Genomic DNA, 12,357 nt, shown 5'->3' with positions numbered 1-12,357 from the left:
CTTATGGAGCTCCTATTATGTGCCAGGCATCTTTGTAGGTGCTTGGGATAAACTGATGAACAAAACAAAGGTCCTTGTCCTGTGATGGTGGCAGCAGGGGCAGACTGTAGACTATAGATATAATAAAGAAATACATTTTACTGGCACGCGGAAGATGGTAATTGCTACAGAAAATATGAAAAGTAGAGCAGGGTACGGGAATTGGGAATGTGGGACCGAAATGGGGCAGGTAACAGTATTAAATAGCAGTATTTAAACAACTGTTCAGAATTACAAGGAGCACAAAAGGCAGGAATAAAAAAAACCATCCTAATATATTAACTAATCACAATGTTCCTTCCAATTACCAAGATGATTTAACCTGTGAAGGAAACTTCACTGGCACCTGACAGGCCTTTTTAGCATCTTCATCTCTCACCACAGTGGGAGCTGCCTGTATCAACTGTTGATAGGATCAGCAGTCATCATTCCACCTACTTGTTATCTCTTACCACCTGAAAAACTTTAGTGGGTAAAGACGTAAGAGAGACAATCCGTATAATGGAAAGAATAAAAAATTTAAAACCCAGAGACAATGTAAACAGTCTGTGGAGTGAACAAGTTAACAGAGAATTCGAATTCGGGAGAGGCAGACCAAGGATGGTTGGTCACTCTGATTGCAATTAAGTGTGGGAAGGGGCTATGAGAAAGGAATCATAGAGAATGATGGCAGCACAAATGAGGAGTTATCTGACCCACCCCACGGAGTGGCTGTGGGATTGAAATAAAAGGGACCAGAGGGTGGGAAGGGCATTCAAGAGCATCCTAGGCAAAAATAAATAAATAATAAAGACAACCCCGAGACAGTGATGACATGGCAATTAGGGAAATGCAAGCAGTCTGGTAGGACCTTAAGAAAGTTAGGACTGGGGAATGGTGAGAAGGTGATCATCATATGCTATGCTAAGGAATTTAGATTTTATCCTGCAGGCTCTGAGGAGGATTTTTTTTTTCTGACTACAAAAGTAATACATAATTATAAACAGGAATTTGGAAAATTCAGAAGAATATAAAGAAGAAATTAAATCACACCAAATACCAATCATATATTGCTTTTTTCCATTTAAAAATATTGGCAATCATACTGTAAATACAAATTTATATCCATTTATTTTCACCTAACATAGAAATAAGCATTTTTGCATTTAATTAGTAGTCTTAGAAAATATAACTTAACTGTACAATATTTGTTCACACTATAATTTCTTACCTGTTCTCCTCTTATTGGATGTATAGGTTGTTTCCATTTTTTCTACTATAATAAATAATACTGGCACTTCTGTGCATTAATACTTTACCCCCATTTCAGATGATTTCCTTTTTAAATATTATTCTAAGGCTCTTTGTACATACTGGCATTGTATCAATGTGTATGTCTGCCTTTAACAAGTACATTTCTATCTCATCCTACCTACCTTAGCATTTAAGAAAAAATTCTTTTCTAATTCAAGGGGCGAAACGTTTTCTCATTAGTGAGATTAAACATTTTTATGTTTCTTAGGTGCTTCTGTTTCTTCTTCTGTAAAATACCTGTGTATTTTGCCTCTTACCTATTTGTAAGAGCCCTTTATATATTAAGGATATTAATCCATTATATTTGTGGAAAATATTTTTCCCATTTTTCTTGTCTTTTAATTTTATGACTTTTTGGACATAAAACATTTAAAATTTTTATGAATTCAAATAAGCAATATTTTCATTTTTCCCATATTTTAGGACATTTCTAACAATGAAGTCTGATCAATACAGGCATATCTCAGAGATGTTGTGGTTTCTGTTACAGACCAGTGCAGCAAATCAAATATCGCAATAAAGCGAGTCCTATGAATTTTTTGGTTTCCCAGTGCATATAAAAGTTATGTTTACACTATACTGTAGCCTGTTAAGTGTGCAATAGCGTTATCTCTAAAAAAAACAATATTCATTCCTTAATTAAAAAATACTTTGTTGCTAAAAAATGCTAACCATCATCTGACAACTCAGGGTTTGGATAAATACCCAGAAGTGGCATTGCTGGATCATATGATAGTTCTATTTTTAATTTTTTGAGGAACCTCTATACTGTTTTCCATAGTGGCTGCATCAATTTACATTCTCACCAACAGTGCAAAAGGGTTCCCTTTTCTCCACGTCCTTGCCAACCAACACTTGTTATTCCTTGTCTTTTTTTTTTTTTACATCTTTATTGGAGTATAATTGCTTTACAATGGTGTGTTAGTTTCTGCTTTATACCAAAGTGAATCAGTTATACATATGTTCCCATATCTCCTCCCTCCTGCACGATGAAAGCCATTCTAACAGGTATGAGGTGACATCCCATTGTGGTTTTGATTTGCATTTCCCTTATGATTAGTGATGTTGATCACCTTTCCATGTACCTGTTGGCCATCTATATGCCTTCTTTGGAAAAATGTCTATTCAGATTCTCTGCCCATTTTTTAAAACAGGGTCCAATTCTTATTTGCCAACAGCGAAGGAAAAATTACCCTTGAATATCTCTTAAATAGCCAAAAAAGCATGGTATGTGTGATTTTGTGTTTGCAAAAATCTGTGGATTTTTTTCTCCTAATTCTTTGTCATTAATGTTTCCCTGCAGCTCTTCAATCATTCACTTTCTTCCCCAAGGAAACCATCTTGCTTATCAGTCACTTAAACAATAAAGTTCACTTCTCTGGGCCAATAGTTAGGAAACCCTTAAAACCAATCACATTCTCTTCAAGGGTTTTAGGACCTAGGGCACACACTGTCCAAGTAATGTGTACTATTTAAATGATTACTTCTCTTTCTTTTTCAGCCAATTGTTGAATTCTTTTAAGCTAAGAATTAATTTAAATGATGTGGCAGATAATCTTTGCAGAAGAAAGCCTTTTTTCCACCACCAGATGGAACTCTTTTAACATCTCGGTCTGAGGCATCTTGACTCTTGTATTTTGATTATCCTACTTGTTCAGGGCTTCTCTGAGAAGAATAGGAGAATAGATACTACCAAATTGTCTTACAAAATGGAGGCTGGTGTAAGGGAAGCAGAATGAATAAGGAGAAGAATAGGGGAAGAGGTGAGAGATGTAGTCTCCAGCAAGAATATGATATAAATCATGAAAAGGATTCTCACTGTCACCCTGAAATGGAGAGTACTAACTTGATGGCTTTGAGTGGGGGAGTAACATGATCTGCCTTATGTTTTAGCAGGATCACTCACACTGCTGTGTGGAGAATGGACTGGCTGGCGGGGAGGGGTATCTACCAGGAACAGGAGAGGAAGAGGAGTATCATCTGCATTCTGAGACAAGCTACGGAAGCAAGGGCCGACCAGAAAGTGGAAGAATGCATCCAGAAGGGAACTAAATGGACCAGGTCTAGCTGAGGGGTGCAAAGGGTAGATTGAGGGGATGCAGTGGTGTGCCACCCGGATCCCCCTTTCTGGACGGAGAGCGGACTGCTGATGACTCTCAGTTGAATCTCCTTTTGGGAACTGCTCTTAGCTGAAGGGTGCTGCCTTGCCTAAGGGTACAGCTCTCTCTCCTGAGGCAACCTGCGACCAATGACGAGTTAAATAGGGGTGAAAAGATGCGGGGTAACTGAAGAACCCTACCATGGCCTCTGTTGCAACTGCATCCCAGCTCAACTTCTTCCTCTGCCCAATCCTGCTGCCCTCACTCCCTTATACGTGTCTCCAAGAGCAGTTGCCAGTAAACCTCCTGCACGCTACCTGAGTTTGAGTCTGTTTCCCGGGAAACCTGACCTAAGACAGTGATTCTGTTCAAACGTAAATAAGACCACCCCATTTCTCAACCTAAAATCTTGCAAAGGGTCATCAGTTCACTCACAGGGAAACCAAAGTTCTCAAAGTAGACTACAGGTCCTCTAACCTCATCCCCTATTGCCCTCCACCTCACTGCCTTTGTTCCAGAGCCATATTGGCCTCTTTGCCACCCCCTGAATATGACAGGTACATTCCTGCCTTAGGACCTTTGCACTGTTTGCTCCTTTGGCTCTTTCCCCAGATATCTTCATGTCTCACTCTTTCGCCTCCTTCAAGTCAGCTAAATTGCTACCTTCTCAATGAACCCCTCCCCATCCTTTCCACTGAAAATTACAACCTCCCCCCCCCACTCCTAACCTCCACTATTCTATTCTACATCACTATCACCCTCTAACATACTGTCCGACCTACTTATTTTTTTTTAATTGTCCCACATAGAGCAGGAGCTTTTCCCCCTCCATTTTGTTCACGGCCATATCCCAAAACATGGCACTTTGTAGGTGTTGCGTAAGTATTTCTGAATGAATGACTGAGTGAATGAACGCAGAAATCCTTACCAAGTTAATTGTAGTAATCCATGGCGTGTGGTTACCCAGGGATAGTGTAGCAGAGACACAAGCTTATAGGTGCAAGCAGAGAAAGAGGAAATTACAAAGGACACTGAGAGGAAGTCAGAATACAGGAGGAAAACGGGAGAAAGTGTCACAGAAGACAAGGGTGAGGTGGGGAGGGAGGACAAGCGAACGTGAACAGTGCTGTCACTGTATGAAGTGAGGTAAACACTTATAGACTGAATGTGTCCCCCACATCCATATACTGAAATCTAACCCCCAACAGTGATGGTATTTGGAGGTGGGGCTTTTGGGGGGTAGTAAGGCCATGAGGGTGGAGCCCTCATGACAAGATTAGTGCCCTTATAAGAAGAGGCCAGAGAGCTAGGTCATTCCCTTTTACCAGTTTCTACAACAAGAAGTTTGCAATCCGCAACCGGGAAGATGGTTCTCACCAGAGCCCAACCATGCTGGCACCTTGATCTCAGACTTCCAGCCTTCAGAACCATGAGAAATGAATCTGTGCTGTTTATAAGCCACCCCGTCTATGGCGCTTTGTTACAGCAGCCCGAACTAACTAAGACAAAGACAGAAAGGTGTCTACTAATTTGATGTTGCTAGGTAACTCGCAGTTTTAAGCTAGTTAGGGTACTGTGAGCTGAGGGAAGAATAATAAGTAATGAAGTGGAAATGGTATACGGATTACTTTTTCACGAAGCTTGGTTGTGAAGACAGGAAAGAGGAAGATCAGAGCTGGGAGGAGGGTTCAGAATGAAGAAGTGTATGTGCATTTAGGTGGGAGTCTAAGACTAACTTGAGTATTTTATATGATGTATGGAAAGAGCCAGTAATAGCCGTACAATTTATCATCCACATCAGAGTTTTGAGAGCAAAAGGGGACCGAACAAGTGCTAAATTGGATAGATGCCAGGACACTGGGGAATTTCTGTAAATGTGGACATAGGGTCACCCCATCCAAAGCTCAGGTTCTCCCTCCAATTCTTTCCTTCCTTGCACTTGGCAGGCGATTGCATTTTCTACCGGTAGGTGGCAGTAAAAGCTTGCCTCTGGGCTTCCCTGGTGGCGCAGTGGTTGAGAGTCCGCCTGCCGATGCAGGGGACACGGGTTCGTGCCCCGGTCCGGGAAGATCCCACATGCCACGGAGCGGCTAGGCCTGTAAGCCATGGCCGCTGAGCCTGTGCTTCCGGAGCCTGTGCTCCGCAACGGGAGAGACCACAACAGTGAGAGGCCCGCGTACCGCAAAAAAAAAAAAAAAAAAAAAGCTTGCCTCTTTTTGCCTTTTTGTTTTTTTTGAAAAGGCAACTAAGTATTGATAAAGGTTAGTTTAGCCCCAGGCATATGCTGAAAACAGATTTCAATTTAGATTTTACTTTGGGAAAATTCATTTTGTACCTTTTTATGAAAAGAAGCATCTCTATCAGTTTTCAAAGAGGAAATAATATTTGAGCAATTATAAAATATGTTAGTTGTGCTGTATTTTCTGAGCCATTCTACCTTTAAAAGATGAACGTCTCTCTTCCTCCTAATACAGAATAACTTCTATCAATGTCAGCAGTTCAGTTTCAGTACGTGCATTGCTCTATGAACACACTTCTTATGTGTATACATAAATTTTTAGCCAAGTCCAATTTTGATAGATCCTGGGGGACCTTGCTATGGAGAGATTATAAATATTTTTAAATGATTACATATGATACCAAAATTCTTGTTGTCAAAGATAAGACTAGAGATGTCCAAAGAGAAAAACTTTTAGAAGTTGAGAATGGTAAGGTGAAAGAACACACATTATTCAGGCCATCCTGGCAGAATCTAATTACCAAAAGACTTAAAATTCAGAAAACTTCGTAAGAAAAAAACACAAAACAGAATTAGAATAATTCTTTGCAGGCCCATTAGACAAAGTTGAGTTCAAAACCCAGATTTGCGTATATGAATTATGTGACCTTAAGCAAGGAAAATACTTAACCTCTTTGTCTCAAATTCCTAATCTGTGAAATGAGACTCAGAGGGCATACTTCAGTGAGTTGTTTTGAACATTAAATAAGAAGACACATGGGTAAAGTCGATAAATGTGTTTCCTGCTCTCCTCTAAACATGAAGACAGCTAGACTAAAACGAGGCTAATGCAAACTTAACCCTTGGAAAATAGATCACCAAGTTAAGAAAATGAAATTAATTCTAACAGTTGCTTTAAAACAAGCAAATAAACAACAACAAAACCCCCCAAAGGACTGGACATACATTAATTCAGTATTTCTTCAACTTTACAACTTGATCCCAATTATTCAGGTACATCTTGACCCAGGGACAAGTTTCCCTACAAGGGAATTTGGGGACAAAAAAATTGCAACGTTTGGACTAGGGCCAGAATTCAAACTTCCAGGGCTGAGTCTTCTGCCTTTTTTTAATTTAACGAGCTGCATTACTCTGTCACTTCCTCCATTTCCTCTTCAGCTTAATGGAAATGCTAAAAGCCATCAACCATAGCCAATTTCACGGCTAGTGGTCTCCGTCCTGGAGGATCTACCCCAGACCAATGCCCTGCTACATTACAGAGGTCACGGCTGTTGAGATGGATCCTCCGGCCAGCCTGGAATTGGCAAAGCTAGAGTCACTAATGGCTTTGACAACAAACAGGAAGTGTCCGTGGTCTCTGTAAGACTCCCTAAAATGCCCTTATTCTAGGAAATTCTACTGGCTCACTTCATTCATCTCATGATGCAGGCATTTTATCATCTGACATCATCACAAGCAGAAGAATGGTGAACACAGTACAGTAAGATATTGAACGAGAGAGAGAGACCACATTCCCACACTTTTATGACAGTATATGGGTATAATTGTTCTATTTTATATTTTCTATCTCTCTTACTGTACCTAATTTATAAATTGAACTTTATCATAAGTATGTATGGATAGGAATAAACATAGTATATATAGGGTTTGGTACTAGCTGTGGTTTCAGGCTGCTGAAATTGGGGGTCTTGGAATATAATCCCCTGTGTATAAGGGGGGACTAGTGTACACATTTCTCAAATTACAAAATTCCATAACTTAATACTCTTAGAGTGACTTGGGTTTATGTACACAGGAAGAGATTCATTTGTACTCTTCTCTGCACTGATTTTTTCACCTTGTTTCTCCTTGTTCATTTGGTACCTTGAGATATGTTAGGAATCTTGCTTTTAGGAGATCAAAGAAAAACAAGTTTTTCTCCCACACTTCTGTGTTTCGTTTAGGTTAAAAATCAACATTGTTTTTATATTTGCCCAAGATACACCATTAAAATTACTTCAAAGCTTTCTGACCAAAATTTGTACAGAGAAGCCTTGTGGTGAACTGCAGAGTGATAATTTTATAAGAAATGAATTTCAAATGCTAGCAGGGAGGATGGTACTAGGTTTCCAAAATGACACTACATTAATCCAGCAAGCATATCTTAGAGCCATTCTGAGTCAGAGGACAGGATGATATGTTGATTTTAAAAGGTAAAAGGATAATTCCAGGGTTTCCCTGGTGGCACAGTGGTTAAGAATCTGCCTGCCAATGCAGGGGACACGGGTTTGAGCCCTGGTCCGGGAAAATCCCACATGCCACGGAGCAACTAAGCCTGTGTGCCACAACTACTGAGCCTGCATTCTAGAGCCCACAAGCCACAACTACTGAGCCCACGTGCCTAGAGCCCATGCTCCGCAACAAGAGAAGCCACTGCAATGAGAAGCCCGCACACCACAACAAAGAGTAGCCCCCGCTCGCCGCAACTGGAGAAAGCCTGCACACAGCAACGAAGACCCAATGCAGCCAAAAATAAATTAAATAAGTAAATTCATTTTTAAAAATCTAAAAAAAAAGAGAAAAGGTAATTCCAAATAGCTAATTATGCATGGGGATCATTATTCGTATTGACCTAAGTATTAGGGTGAGTTTCCTCTGTGACAGCGGTGCCAGATCCCATCTTACACAATGCTAAAACAGTTTTTCCTTCTGGTTTATACACAATGAGGTGACTATCTCTTTCCCCTGATGAATTCATGCTGGGGTACAAAACCTATAATTACCTGCCATGGAGACAGCAATCAGATGCTCCAGTGACCTCATCTGATTTCTATAAAGGATTCGGCAGTGCCAGTGGTGTTTCTCATGAAGTGTGAAAACCTGGTTTGGAATCCTAATTCTGTCACTTGCTCAAATGATAACTTCGGATAAGTTACTTAATTTCTCTGAGCCTCAGGTGCCTTGTCTGTAGAATGTGAAAAAGAATGCCTACCTCATAGGACATTTGAAAAATTAAATATAATACTGTATGTGAAAACACTTGGCAGGTGCTTAGAAAATGTTAGTTTCCTTTCTTCTACGAGGCTAGAGGAACACAGAGGGTAGAGAGCCGTATTAGTTAGCAACGGCTGCGTAAGAAACCACACCAAAGCTCAGTGTTCCCTCTTGTTCATGTACTTGCAAGTCAGCAGGGGTGACAGCTGTAGATTGTGAGTTGGTTAGGGTAGCTCTGCCTTGCTTGTCTTGCTCTGGGGCCCATGCTGAAGGGACAGCCACTACCTGTCCCTGTTATGGCAGAGTCAGAAGCACAGGAGGGTTGAGCAAAAACACGTGAGCTCTCTTAAGGTCAAGGCTCAGAACTGGTGTGACGTCACGTCCACAGGCCACGCCCAGTCAGTGTGCGGTGAAATACATGCCACCTCCAGCAGGGGCCGCTGTGAAAGCCACATGCTAAGGGCATGGATGCAGGGAGGGTGAGAACTGGGAAAAACAAGCAACCTCTTAGAGAAGCAAGAACAGCCCCCAGACCTCATGGGAAGGGGACTGGGCCAGTCAAGGTCAGGCTAGTAAAATGCCTTTGTACCCTCTGAGTGAAGGGATCAGGAAGGAGGTCCGTGCGGTCCAAAGGGACAAGGTGACATGAAAGTGTCAGCCACTCCACATGTGCAAAGCTGTAAACAGTGGGACAGTGAGATTGACACAGCACAGGGGCCCCTGCAATGTCAGATGAGGTCCTTGGTCTAAAAATAGACCAATGATGATGATGAAAATCACTTCTCTGCTATAACACCCATTTATCGAATGACATTCACAAAGAGGTTGATTGTGAATATCTGCTTCCTGAATTCACGGACACACACAGATTCTCTTCTTTTTGATCTGGCCTCAGGGAGGACATAAAGGCTTCCCTCTGACCCCTCATTTTACTCTCCAGGAGGACCTCTGATACGATTCAAGGAAAAACATGAGCTTCTGGAGGACACGTGCCAGGATGCTTTTGGGGGTGGCGGAGTCTTGGGCGGGAGGAGGGAAAGGGCCACTGTTCTCCTCCTCAACTTGGGCTTCTCTTGAGCTGCCCATGAGTTTGGAGGGACAAGGCTGGGCTGGGATGTCTTTTTTTTTTTCCATATAACTTTTTAAAAAAATTATTTATTTAGGCTGTGCCAGGTCTTAATTGCAGCATGCGGGATCTAGTCCCTCGACCAGGGATCGAACCCAGGCCCCCTGCACCGGGAGTGCGGAGTTTTATCCACTGGACTACCAGGGAAGTCCCTGGCCTAGGGTGTCTTCAGCTCAGGAGAGCGTGGACCTCTGAAGGCAAACAGGATCATGGGGAAGCCCAAGAGAAAGGAGGACTGATGCCTAGGCCTGCCTCTGCACACTCCTCCGTCAATGCTGAGCCGAGCATCTGCCGTGTAGCAAGCACTGAGTGGAAACGCTAGCGAGGCAAAGACTAGTAGACAGATGGGCTAATAAACAATCACAAAATGCGATCAGCGCTACAGGGAAAAGGAAACCCCGGTGCTGCTGGAATTACACCAAGCTTGGGAAGGTTAAGGAAGACTTCGGAGAGGAGGTGCGACTCCTAGGGTCAGTATGAGAGTTGAGTACAAGTTCTAGGTCATAAGAAAGGGTGAAATGTTCTAGGAGTTTTCAAGCACAGCCCAGGCACACCAGAAATGAGAAAGTGATAGGACATAAACTCTAACAGGGAAAGAGAACAGGGACTTACTTGTAATACCTCCTGTTGATATGCCTGGCCACTTCTCATAAGTTTAACTCCTTTTCAATCATTTAACAATTATTATGCGCCTGAATCCAGCGAAGGGTAAGACAGACATGGCTCCTGCCCTCAAGGAGCTCGGCCAGTCCAGGAGATGACCATCAGTGTCACCAGGGAGGAAGGACGAGGTGTTTGTGACCCTCCAGCAAGGGGGCATGACCATGTGTAAAGCATGAGGAAAGGCTGGCAGAGGAAGGAGCGAGCTCGGTGAAGCAAGGGCAAGGGAAGAATATCCCAGAAATGTAGATGCTTAAAGTATTATATAAGAAAATTCTAGGGAGGGTGGGAGGGAGGGAGACGCAAGAGGGAAGAGATATGGGAACATATGTATATGTATAACTGATTCACTTTGTTATAAAGCAGAAACTAGCATACCATTGTAAAGCAATTATATTCCAATAAAGATGTAAAAAAAAAAAAGAAAATTCAATTCTGCTGTATAGCAAACAAGAAAAGCAACTGGGATAGATAACAAGCAATTAGCTTGTGAGGCAGAGGCAGAAAGTATAAAATGTTTTAAGGACTCAACTGTAAGACATGTTAAAGATAGAATAAATGAAGCACATGGCTGCTAAATACAGATAAAGAAGATGAAGCAACTGAGAGTGTCAGTGATACACTGAAGGGCTGGGAGCACCAAAATGGACCTTACATATTTATAAGGCATGAGTCCTGCCACCTCTAGGTTGACGGTGATGCCATTACTACACTGGCCATACCTGTTGTCACCTACCCTGCCCCATGTATGCTCTGCCCCCCGGATGCAGGTAAAAGGCCTGGAGGATGATCAAGCTATTGGGAAGCTCCACTGGCTGGGTGTACTGTCCCGAGTCTCTCTGATAGGGAAGGTTATGTTGGCTCCAGGCGCCTTTGACCTGCTGACTCCTCTTGTCCAACCCCTACTCTGGCCCTCGTAACCACATCAGCGAGGAAGGATGGTGTGGCAGAGGGAGAAACAAGCAAATGTGTGTGGGGAGGTGTCCCTGGAGGTCCCGTGGTTAAGGCTTCGCCTTCCATTGCAAGAGGTTCGGGTTCGATCCCTGGTCAGGGAGCTAAGATCCCACATGCCTCGAGGCCAAGAAGACCAAAACGTAAAACGGAAGCAATACTGTAACAAATTCAATAAAGACTTTAAAAATGGTTAAAAAAACAAAAAAAAAGACAACCAAATGTGCAGAACACAGGGTTCTGGTGGTGTCCTCCTTCTGCCCTGCCTGCAACCCGTTCTCAGGGTGCTAACCTACCCTCTGTCCTTCCCCTTGCTTCTTCCTGTGTCTTTTAAGTGGATCTGATAACCCATGCAAGCTCCTTCATGTGGTATGTGAGGCTTTCTGTTCTGTGGCCTCTGGGAGGGTCTGCATGGCAGTGAGCCGGAGGCCACCACTGCAACGGTTATTTCCTGCATCACATCGTGCTTCGTGAGTTTCTTCCACAGATCAGCAGCCTGAGGGTGAAGAGCACCGAAAAGATTATCGTTGGGTTTATCCAGGGTTGGGATTCTGCCAGGTGGGCTCAAAGAAGGCAGGGTCAGGGAATCTAGGAAATCGGCAAGAGGGAGGTTGAAGTGATGGATCGCAGACCCTAATTTGATGAGGCAGAGAAATGAGGAAAAGAAAGGATTGTGTGACTGCGAGGAAGTAAGGGATCTGTGTGCTGGAGGCCTCCCCTCCGAGGGGATGAAGAAGAGGGATGAATGTGGCTGTGAGGGAGTGACGAGCCAGAAGGATGAGCTAGTGGAAGGTGGGCCTTCTGTTTACTGTGCAACCTTGAAGTGATGACGCATTTGCGGTTCAGAATCACCTTAACGGCACGCCCATCATCTTGGCGCTTAGTTCTCAGCACTTCATTGCATGTCTGTGCAATGGCTGAAAATCCATTGCGCTAAGACATCCTTCATTGTTTTGAACCCACCACCCCCTCCTTTG

The sequence above is a fragment of the Delphinus delphis genome, chromosome 16, assembly GCF_949987515.2.
Source record: "Delphinus delphis chromosome 16, mDelDel1.2, whole genome shotgun sequence".
NCBI lineage: Eukaryota > Metazoa > Chordata > Mammalia > Artiodactyla > Delphinidae > Delphinus > Delphinus delphis.
Note: the sequence above shows the minus strand (reverse complement) of the source record.